This window comes from Phyllobates terribilis, unplaced genomic scaffold (genome assembly GCF_046119375.1).
Source record: "Phyllobates terribilis strain yellow unplaced genomic scaffold, ASM4611937v1 Scaffold_27__1_contigs__length_16484149, whole genome shotgun sequence".
Lineage (NCBI taxonomy): Eukaryota > Metazoa > Chordata > Amphibia > Anura > Dendrobatidae > Phyllobates > Phyllobates terribilis.
Genome location: NW_027362787.1, coordinates 6,689,173 through 6,701,028, shown reverse-complemented (window position 1 = coordinate 6,701,028; position 11,856 = coordinate 6,689,173). Strand labels below are relative to the sequence as shown.

The 11,856-nt window shown below is 42.7% G+C and overlaps 1 non-coding gene and 3 pseudogenes across 1 annotated transcript; all 4 read right to left on the bottom strand.

The window, feature by feature from the left end:
- Positions 1 to 3,956: 3,956 nt before the first annotated feature.
- On the bottom strand, positions 3,957 to 4,148 carry LOC141177874 (U2 spliceosomal RNA). Its single transcript, XR_012254402.1, has one exon. It is a non-coding gene; the product is annotated as a U2 spliceosomal RNA (small nuclear RNA).
- A 1,115-nt stretch (positions 4,149 to 5,263) lies between these two features.
- LOC141177829 (U2 spliceosomal RNA) lies at positions 5,264 to 5,471 on the bottom strand (annotated as a pseudogene).
- A 762-nt stretch (positions 5,472 to 6,233) lies between these two features.
- Positions 6,234 to 6,325, bottom strand: LOC141178105 (U2 spliceosomal RNA; annotated as a pseudogene).
- Positions 6,326 to 7,437: 1,112 nt separating this feature from the next.
- LOC141177832 (U2 spliceosomal RNA) lies at positions 7,438 to 7,610 on the bottom strand (annotated as a pseudogene).
- Positions 7,611 to 11,856: the final 4,246 nt, after the last annotated feature.

Here is an 11,856-nt window from a genome sequence, read left to right as displayed (position 1 = left end):
GTACTCCAGGTGAAGGGCACACTTTTGGACTCTCCCCAGTGAGCGAGTATAGGGCCTCCTGATCCGTTGCTTTATTCTCTAAGCTTCTGACCTGCCTGAAGCTAGGCCTAGCTTGGTTACTGTCTCTCTTTGCACCTGCTGACCTGGTGATAGTGTTAGAACCTTGCTGTTAGGTTTTTTTTCCTTTGCTGGTCACATGACCTTGTTGGCCTATTTAATCCTGCTCCGCCCTTCTGGCTTTGCTGGACTTCATTGTATATCTACTTTCTAGCTAGCCTGTGCTCTGTATCTAGCTCTGTTAGTTTGCTTGGTCTACGGACCTCTATGTTCTATCTATTTTGTTTGTTCGTCTGTCTGCTACTATTTCTGTTAGGAGGTGTCCCATATTCCTCCCAGTCCTTAGTACTTGTAGGGATTCCCTCCCCACATCTATAGGTCTCCGTACAGACTAGATTAGGACTTTAGCAGGTCTGATCGCAGGATCAGGTTCCCTGTTACATCGTAGGGATTCAGCTGAGTCCTATAGTAGGGACAGATCTCCTCTCTTTCCTTAGCTTTGGTAGCAGAACATAACAGTAAGTCCAGCCTGCAAATTCTCTAAGGAAAGATTTTTTTTTTTTGTTCCATCATGGTGTCGGTTCAGGATTTGGCTAAACACCTGCAGGGACTCTCTCTGGAAGTGGCCGAACTCCGTCAGCATGTGAGTAACTGTCCTGGAGCATATTTCTTGGAGCCTAAGGTATGTTTGCCGGATTTATTTTTTGGTGAACATCGAGAATTTTTTTCATTTAAAAATGCTTGCTTATTGTATTTTCGTTTGAGACCCAAGTCCTCTGGGGATGAATCCCAGCGCGTAGGGTTCATAATGTCACTTTTGCGCAAAGAGCCTCAGGAGTGGGCCTTTTCTTTGCAACCTAGTGATACATGCTTCAGATCAGTGGATAGTTTTTTTTCTGCTTTAGGATTATTATATGATGATCCTGACCGTGTGGCATCAGCTGAGACTGAGTTGAGACGTTTAAAACAAGGATCAGGTAATGTGGAAAAATATTGTACTCATTTTCGTCGTTGGTCCACTCAAACAGGGTGGAACGATTCTGCTCTGAAAAGTCTATTTCTTGCTGGGCTCAGTGAAAGGGTTAAAGACCTGCTAATTGCTTATCCTACACCTGAGGATTTGCAACAGGCTATGCAATTAGCTATACGGGTGGATAGAAGACTGCGTGCTAGGGTTAATGAGAGCAAATCCTCTGCTATGTCAGTTTCTGGTTATGATAATGTGTGTACTAACAGTGGTGAACCGATGGAGATTGGATCGGTGGCACCTCGCTCTCAAGAAAAAGACCGTCGTTTTTCGGAAGGCTTGTGTTTCTATTGCGGAAAATCTGGTCATTTGATTAAAGGCTGTGAGCTTCGTATGAAGAAAGAAAAAAAAATGGTCAGTCACGCCCGTATTGCCTGTTTAAATTCCAAGGGTATATTTTTAGCTGCTTCCACGATTGCTCAGGAAAAATTAATGGAATTTCGGGTGTTTGTTGATTGCGGGTCTACACTGAATGTAATTGATGGGGGATTCGTGGAAAAACTCAATTTAAAACCTGAACCTTTATCATCCCCCATTGCTGTGGTTTCTGTGGATGGCTCCCCTTTGAAGAATATTACTCTCAAGGTCTGTGAATTTCCTCTCACTATTAATGGTGTTCACCATGAGAAATTGGATTTGGTAGTGTTGAATAACTTGCCTTCTCCAGTAATATTGGGTTTGCCCTGGTTAAAATTTCACAATCCTGTACTGGATTGGTCTACCAGTGAAATTAAATCCTGGAGCCATAAATGTTATGACAAGTGTTGTAACGGGCGTATTGCAGCTTTGGATAGGGGAGAATTGCCTGTTCCTATTCAGGATTTTTGGAGAGTTTTTTCTGAGAAAGAATCGCAGGTTTTGCCTCCCCATAGAGACTATGATTGTTCTATTGAATTTGTCCCTGGAGCGATTCTTCCTAAAAGTCGTTTATTTAACCTTACTATTCCTGAGAGGAAGGCTTTGGAGGAATACATACAGACAAGTTTGGCCGCCGGTCACATTAGGCCCTCTAAGTCTCCTGTGGCGGTTGGATTTTTTTTTGTAAAAAAAAAGGACGGCGGTTTACGTCCTTGTCTGGATTTTCGTGAGATTAACAAAATTACGGTACGCAATCCTTACCCACTGCCATTGATTCCTGATCTGTTTAACCAGTTATTGGGGGCCAAGTGGTTCTCTAAAATTGACCTTAAGGGGGCATACAATCTGTTGCGCATGAAGGAGGGTGATGAATGGAAGACTGCTTTTAACACTCCTGTGGGTCATTTTGAGAATCTGGTTATGCCTTTTGGTCTTACTAATGCTCCTGCATTTTTTCAGAATCTGATTAATGACATCCTTAGACCTTTGATCGGTAAAAATGTGGTTGTGTATTTGGATGACATTTTGATTTATTCGCCAGATCTGGAGTCTCATTGGCGGAGCGTGCGTGAGGTATTACAGTTATTAATGGACAATTCGCTTTTTGCTAAGCTGGAGAAATGTGAGTTCGCTGTACAGAGAATTAGTTTTTTGGGCTACATTATCTCCAGCAAAGGTTTTGAGATGGATCCGGTTAAGGTTCAGGCTGTGCAGGAATGGCCTAGGCCTATTGGTTTGAAATCGATACAGAGGTTTTTGGGTTTCGCCAATTACTATAGAAAATTCATAAAAAATTTTTCTAGTATTGTCAAACCTCTGACTGATCTCACCAGGAAAGGTGCTGATGCGGTTCAGTGGTCTTCTGAGGCCATTGAAGCTTTTGTGTATCTCAAGGAGAGGTTCACCTCTGCTCCCATCCTTATGCAGCCTGATGTTACTAGGCCGTTTTTGGTTGAGGTTGATGCTTCCTCTGTGGGGGTTGGCGCAGTATTGTCTCAGGATAACGGGGATGGATTACATCCCTGTGCCTTTTTTTCAAAAAAAATTTTCGGAGACTGAATTGAATTACGATATTGGTAATCGGGAATTATTGGCTATTAAACTCGCATTTGAACACTGGCGCCACTTCTTGGAAGGTGCGGAATTTCCCGTTCAGGTTCTTACGGATCATAAAAATCTGATATATCTTGATGCTGCCAAGCGCCTGAATGCCCGTCAGGCTAGGTGGGCACTGTTTTTCTCGCGGTTTAATTTCTCCGTTACTTACATCCCTGGTACTAAGAATGTTAAGGCGGATGCCTTGTCTCGCAGTTTTTCTCCCATAGTCGGTGCTGAGAAAGAGGAAAACATTTTACAAGAAGGTGTTGTGATAGCTGCTTTAGACTCCGTTTTGGAAGATGAGATTCTTAAAGCTCAGGAGAATGCCCCATCTAACACTCCTCATGGGAGGTTGTTTGTGCCTGGGACCTTTAGGAGAGATTTGTTTGTTGAGTGTCACGAATCTCGGTTGGCAGGTCATCCCGGAATCTCTGAGACCAAGAGACTGGTGGGTCGCAGTTTTTGGTGGCCTGGATGGCAGAAGGAAGTCATTAAGTGGGTGCGCCAATGTACTATATGTGCTAGATCTAAGTCCTCACATACTCCTGCTGCGGGGTTACTTTGTCCTTTGGAGGTCCCCAGTGCTCCTTGGACACATTTGGCTATGGACTTTATAACTGACCTTCCCCCCTCTGAGGGTTTTACTGTCATCTGGGTGGTCGTGGACCGTTTTAGCAAGATGTGTCACTTGGTTCCCTTCGTCAAACTGCCCTGCGCTAAAACTCTCGCTAAGGCCTTTGTCAAGGAAATTGTCAGACTTCATGGCGTTCCTACTGACATTGTTTCTGATAGGGGTCCTCAGTTCGTGGCTCGTTTTTGGCGTGCCTTTTATGACAGGTTGGGAATTCATTTGTCGTTTTCGTCCGGATATCATCCTGAATCTAATGGCCAGACAGAAAGGAAAAACCAGGATGTTGAGCAGTTCTTGCGTTGTTTTGTGGCAGACAATCAAGAGGGGTGGTCTGAGTTTCTGCCACTTGCCGAATTTGCTCTGAACAATCATACATCAATCATTTAATATATGGTCCCCAGATAGGGGACGTATCAGATATTAAACTGATAAGAACAGATACTACACTTGATCTTAGCCAAAAGGCCGAGAAGCGATAACCAGAATTGGTTTCAAACTACGGAGCCACCCAAGGATCCTGAAAAGTCCATTTGTGGAGATGAGCTCCTGGACTCCCGTTAAGAAGACATGTTGTCAACCTCTAGATCCCTTACATGCCTGCACTTTTCGGCTTGCTGCTGCTGCAATCCACGCGTTTTAGATCTGCATAACTCCACCTCTTTAAACACAGCACCTTCACCCCCTGCTGTTCCCACCCGCCTCAACACCGTTGGAAGGGAGGAGAACCAATTAAGGCGGGGGGTGGGGTGGAACGAGCAGCTGTCTACCCTTAGCAGGAGGGCTCCTGATTACATACCTCTCCTGCTGCTGCTGCTGCTGGCTGTCCAGCAGCAGACTGAAGGTGGCTGCTGCTGTGCACAGGTATATAAAGGCTCAGAGCCTATTATGACACGCGCAGCCAGCGTTCCATTGCCACATTCCATCTACTGCAGGCAGGATACCTGGCTGGCTGAATGTCGCTGAGAAGCTCACAGAGACCGCCATAAGCAACAGTTTAACAGAATGCCACAGACTAATCAACCAAACTTTTTGGGTTGGGTTCTCTTTTATAGTCTGCAGGCATTAAATGAAAGAAGTCAGTGTTCCAGCAGAAGGAGACAACGTTTCAGAAAAGGCATTGTAGCAAACCAAAAAAGAAATTTTAAGCGCAGCAGAGTAACCAGCGCACATACCTGTTAGCTCAGGTGAGTTTAAAAGGCTGCTGTTGATAACAAGGGCATTTGCTAAATAGATGGTGTGTGTGCAACAATATACTGAAAGGTCAATTATATTGTGCAGCTTATCTCACCACCTGTAGTTATTTAGGTGAAAGCTCCAAAATGCTTGCCTAATATGTCTGTTTATCCAAAAGGAAGTAAAAAGGGAGAGCTAGAAAGATAGCATTGCATCACATTACATGGCAATGCAATGCACAGTTGCTGAAGTTGAACCAAAATGAGCTTGTAATCTGGCTTCTGCAACTTTGAACATGAAAAATCCAATGAGGAGAAGAAAAGCAAAGCCAAAGAGTCCATCCCAAAATCCGACAAACAAGCAAAATGAACAAAAAACATTGAATTCAATTCTTTCTGATTTTAGAAACTGCATTAAAGAAGGGGTGCACCGGTCCTGGAGATACTGCAATACCAGGTCAATGCGTGGAGTGGACAGAGCAAGCTCTTTTTCCATCTCCCTGTTCTAAAAATCCATTTAATATATGGTCCCCAGATAGGGGACGTATCAGATATTAAACTGATAAGAACAGATTTTTTTTTTTTTTTAGCCCGAATTCGTGTACAAAACCCGAGTGCGCTTAAAAAAGTGACAAGTGCCACAAAAAAAGTGCACTAGGATGCTGGTCTTCTTGAAACCCTCTCCAAAAGGAGAAGGGTCCCCCAAACCATTCCCCGTCCCTCCGAGCCAAAAGGCCACAGCGAGGAACAGGGACAAAAAGCCACCTCCAGCCGAAGCCAGAGGCGACCCAATCTTACCCCCAGCACCTGCCCGAGTTCTCACCCGAGCAAGGCACTGGGAGCCAAAGACTGTGCTCCCCTCCCGGAAGAGGGGAGCCAACAACGCTCTCCTCCCGAAAGAGGAGAGCCAGGGGGGTTCAGGGGTGAGCGGAACCTGATGGCCACACACTCCCCCCCTAGACCTGCCAAGAGAGGAACCCGTAAGGGAACCGCATCCCGACAAAATCCTAGTAGGACGTGACACACGTGAATAAGTGGACACACAGTGACAAAGAAATTAAATAAATAGTGAAGGTTTCACAGTATAATACTGCCCGGACCTTCGACCGGGAATTGAAAAATTCCCCATCCTAAGGCCAGAAGGCCCGGAATAAGGGTGTGTGCGAAGAAAGAAAATTTGAAGTGCTTGTGCAAATGTGCCATAAACTCAAGTGGGGTTCCCAATCCCAGTGAGTTAAGGCACCCCAGGGTCACCACTCCTGGGGCACTTCACACTTCGGGCTTTCGATCTTCCCCGGCCCAATGGCGTCGATCCTGGGGGGCCATGCTTTCCACCAGATGACTATATTAGCCACCTGGCGTACTAACAAGCGCCTAAACCCCAGTGTGCATAATGTATCAATCTACTAGGGCGGCCAACATCCAAAACCGCCTTTTCAAAAGATACTACACTTGATCTTAGCCAAAAGGCCGAGAAGCGATAACCAGAATTGGTTTCAAACTACGGAGCCACCCAAGGATCCTGAAAAGTCCATTTGTGGAGATGAGCTCCTGGACTCCCGTTAAGAAGACATGTTGTCAACCTCTAGATCCCTTACATGCCTGCACTTTTCGGCTTGCTGCTGCTGCAATCCACGCATTTTAGATCTGCATAACTCCACCTCTTTAAACACAGCACCTTCACCCCCTGCTGTTCCCACCCGCCTCAACACCGTTGGAAGGGAGGAGAACCAATTAAGGCGGGGGGTGGGGTGGAACGAGCAGCTGTCTACCCTTAGCAGGAGGGCTCCTGATTACATACCTCTCCTGCTGCTGCTGCTGCTGGCTGTCCAGCAGCAGACTGAAGGTGGCTGCTGCTGTGCACAGGTATATAAAGGCTCAGAGCCTATTATGACACGCGCAGCCAGCGTTCCATTGCCACATTCCATCTACTGCAGGCAGGATACCTGGCTGGCTGAATGTCGCTGAGAAGCTCACAGAGACCGCCATAAGCAACAGTTTAACAGAATGCCACAGACTAATCAACCAAACTTTTTGGGTTGGGTTCTCTTTTATAGTCTGCAGGCATTAAATGAAAGAAGTCAGTGTTCCAGCAGGAGACAACGTTTCAGAAAAGGCATTGTAGCAAACCAAAAAAGAAATTTTAAGCGCAGCAGAGTAACCAGCGCACATACCTGTTAGCTCAGGTGAGTTTAAAAGGCTGCTGTTGATAACAAGGGCATTTGCTAAATAGATGGTGTGTGTGCAACAATATACTGAAAGGTCAATTATATTGTGCAGCTTATCTCACCACCTGTAGTTATTTAGGTGAAAGCTCCAAAATGCTTGCCTAATATGTCTGTTTATCCAAAAGGAAGTAAAAAGGGAGAGCTAGAAAGATAGCATTGCATCACATTACATGGCAATGCAATGCACAGTTGCTGAAGTTGAACCAAAATGATCTTGTAATCTGGCTTCTGCAACTTTGAACATGAAAAATCCAATGAGGAGAAGAAAAGCAAAGCCAAAGAGTCCATCCCAAAATCCGACAAACAAGCAAAATGAACAAAAAACATTGAATTCAATTCTTTCTGATTTTAGAAACTGCATTAAAGAAGGGGTGCACCGGTCCTGGAGATACTGCAATACCAGGTCAATGCGTGGAGTGGACAGAGCAAGCTCTTTTTCCATCTCCCTGTTCTAAAAATCCATTTAATATATGGTCCCCAGATAGGGGACGTATCAGATATTAAACTGATAAGAACAGATCCGTTTTCAAACAAGCTTTATTTAAATCAGACATACATCATAAATTACAAACAAATCACAAAGACTTGAATAAAATATGACATAAAACAAATATAAGGTCAGATTTAAAAAGCGCATAAAAGCATAAAAAGCATAAAACACAGTTTTGCATATAATTTGCATAAATAAATACATATGTCAAATGCAAACACCATAGCTTTTTAACTTTATCTTTTTACAATCAGGTAGTATGAAAACTTTTCACAAAGAACATATCCGATACAATATTTGAAACAAATCACAAATACTGGAATAAAATATGACATAAAACTAATACAGAGTCAGAATTAAAATGCACTTAAAACCATAAAAAGCATAAAACACAGTTTTGCATATAATTTACATAAATAAATACATATTCCAAATTTGCAAACACCATAGCTTTTTTGCTTCATTGATTCCCATCTTTTTACAATCTCTCAGGTAGTATGTAAACATTTCACAAAGAGCAAGCCCAATACAATCTTTGACAGGAATAAATTCACGTTTAAACAATAATATATTGCGCACTTTCCATAAAGCTTCTTTTAAACAGTTTATTATAAGCCATGCGACTCGTGCTTGTTTCATGGTTGGGCATTTAATTATCCCATATATTATAATGTCACAATTAAGGGTTTGTATACCACATATCCATTTTAGGAGGGTGCCCACCGTCTGCCATAGCTCTTGTGCGTAGGGGCAATCCCACAGTAAATGAAACACTGACTCGTTTGGGGCGCATCTTTCTCTGGGACATCTAGCACTAGCCACCAGCCCCCTATGATGCTGAAAAGCTCTTGTAGGGAGACATTGGTGAACAACCTGCCAAGCTAAATCCTTTTGTGAGTTGCTAAGTGCAGGACAGGCCACGTTGTTCCACACCAGGCGGCACCTGGAGATGGAAAAATTAGACACATCCTCCATCTCCTCATGTCCCTTACAAATAACTGTTAACTTACGTTGATCAAATAAAAGCTGACGATCAACTTGGGTCAGATCATATTCTGAAATGACCTTCTCCAAGATCTTGTAATGCTTAGGGGGAGATAAGAGAAAAGGACAATTAACAGTCATACTGAAGTTCAACTTTCGGAAAAGAAACCCAGTTGTATATCTAAGAAAACAAGAGAAAGCCCCAACATTATTCAAGCTTTTGCAACAAAATACAAAAAACTTGATAAATAAAAACAATTTTAAATCAGGGAACCCTTTACCCCCATTTTTCTTGCTTTTACATACCACCTCCCTCCTCAATTTCTCCATTTTGGATCCCCACAGAAAATAAAACATGGGCTTCATAAGTCTTTTAAGATACAGAGAATTAGGGGGAAAAACCATAGCGGCATACAAAATGATAGGAAGCAAAACCATTTTAATTACAAGAATCTTGCCCTCCATTGTTAGTTTTCGAGTTTGCCATAAAGAGATCTTCTGATTTAATTTATTCAAAACCAAATCCCAGTTTTCAATACCATCATTAGCAGGATTAAACAAGACACCCAGGATCTTGATTCCTACTGTTTGTGTGGGAACCCTAGGCGGATCTGACTCCCATTGACCCATAATCATACAGTCACATTTATTTATATTCAACTTAAACCCAGACCCAGCACTAAAAATTTCAGTAATTAGAATTGCTCTGTTAATAGATGCTGAGCTAGTGCCATATACAGATATGTCATCCATATATCCAATGGCTTTAACTTGTTGTCCACCCCCACCCGGAATAAAAATGCCCCTAACCACCTTGTCCCGACGCAGCAGGCACAACAGTGGCTCAATGGAGCAGACAAATAAAAGTGGGGACATGGGGCAACCTTGTTTAACACCGGAAAGAAGCTCCACCTCTCTAGTTAAAAAACCATTGACTAAAATCCGGGCAGATGACTGTTTGTATAAAAGCGCAATTTTCTGAATAAAAGAATCAGGGAACCCCATCTTTCCCATAACTTTAAAAAGATAAAAGTGGGAGACCCTATCAAACGCTTTCATAAAATCCAAAGATAAAATAGCTAGTGGCTGTTTTCTATCTTTTTGAAACCAGATAAGATCACGAATTAGGTTTAGATGCTCCCAGATTGATCTCCCGGGGACACCACACACCTGATCTGGATGAATTACATTTTTAATAACTGCTTTAAGACGACCAGCAACAACTTTAGCTAAAATCTTGTAGTCTGTATTTAATAGTGAAATAGGCCTCCAATTCTCCAACTTTGATTTATCACCTTTCTTAAAAATTAATGTAATCATACTTTTACGCCATGAATATGGTAATAAATCAGCCTTAGAGGCTTCACAAACTACTTGTATAAAATCCTCCTTAATTAGATCCCAAAAGCAAAGATAAAATTCAATAGGAAGGCCATCTGATCCAGGAGCCTTACCTTTATTAAAACTCTTAAGGGTCTCTTCAATTTCACTGGGTAAAAGTTCTTTAGCTAAAAAAATCTGGTCATCTTTATTTAAAAACTGGGATAAAACATTAAGATTCTCTGTAAAAGCAGGTTCATCAACATTTTTAATACTAAAAAGATCTCTATAAAAATTAGCAGTATGCTCTAAAATGCCCTCAGTGGAAGATTGTCCTTCTAGCTCAGTAATCACTTGTTTTTTGTCACTCATTTTTTTAAAGAAAAACCTTGAGCAGGTCTCACCCTCTTCCAAATATTTCACACGGGTATTAAATATAATTTCTTTACCCTTTTGTTCCAGGAATTTTTGGATTTCTGTCTGGATCTTGGCAATCTCATCATCCACACCAGGTACTCCCCACCCCTTAAGCTTAAGGAGAGTTTGCATCCTGACATTAAAATCTTTAAAACATTTCCTTTTTTCACGTGCCTTCCTTTTACCAATTTTAATAAAAAATTCTTTAATACGGGTTTTAACACACTCCCACCACCCCAACATACTCTGATTTGGGTGTTTCCGTCTTCTCCAACTCTCATACTTTGCATAAAACTCCGCCCTTACCAGTTTGTCTTCTAATAAGAGCACATTCAATTTCCACATACCTTTTCCAACTTTTGCTTCCTGTGGAGTTTGCAATACATTGTATAGTAATACATGATCAGAAAAAATATTTTCTATTAGACCAGCATTCTTAGGTTTAAAAACATCAGAAGAGGAAAAAATAAAATCAATACGAGATGACATCCCTCTACCCCTCCATGTATGCCCAGGGTCAGTAGGGTAGGACTTTCCCCAAGCATCTAATAATTTGAGGTCCGTTGTCAAATGTTTTAACAGACTGGATGTTTTGTCTGTTCTTCCATTAGTATCACCTCCACTCCTCCCCTCCCCCAACATGACACAGTTAAAATCCCCTCCCACTATCACAGGGGACGGACCTGATAAAAACAAAGGGATGACATTAAAAAGGGAAGCACGCTCATTTTTCTCTGGGGATGCATAAACATTAATAAGACGACAGGTAAAACCATTTAAAATAACATGAGTTGATAAGGCACGACCTGGAACTATTTCAGTGATGGATAAAACATTAACATTTTGACATTTGAATAAAATCCCAACCCCGGCAGCTTTATTTTCATTGGACCCTGACCAAATAGAGGGTCCTGCTGACCAGTCCATTTTTAAGTTGGGGTATGACAAATCGTGATCAATACCGCATTCTTGCAGGAAAAAAATGTCAAAGTTCAGAGTCATTAACCAAGCAAACAAAGCAGCCCGTCTAACAGGGCTCTTTAGGCTTCTCACATTTAGTGAGGCAACACGGATTTCTGCCATGTTAGGTGTTTTTTATTGATTCATTATACTCTGAATCTGAATCAATAATTTGTGACAGAGAAGGTGAAGGAAGGGATGACACAGTTCGTAAACTGTCCGTTTCATCTGAGTCCGTGAAATCCTCAATTAAGTTAGTCCCCTCTGGGCTGAGAATTTTTGCAGCACTAGATAGAAAGACTTTACGGGACATCTGAGGCAGGTTATGCTCCTCCTGCGCCTCTTCACGACTTCTCTTACCACTGGCGCTGAGATCCATCCGATCCTCCGAATCCACCCGATCCTCACCAGGCACTGCAGCAGGTGGAATACCCGCAGACCCTCCAGGAGCACCAAGGGACATCATCTCCGGAGCAGGATGACCATCAGGACCAGCAACAGGTTCACCAACCACTGCACGACCTCTATCATCCAGGCAGGCAACAGGACATCCATCAGGAATGGTTCCAGGACATCCATCTGGACTGGCATCAGGACATCCATCTGGACTGGCA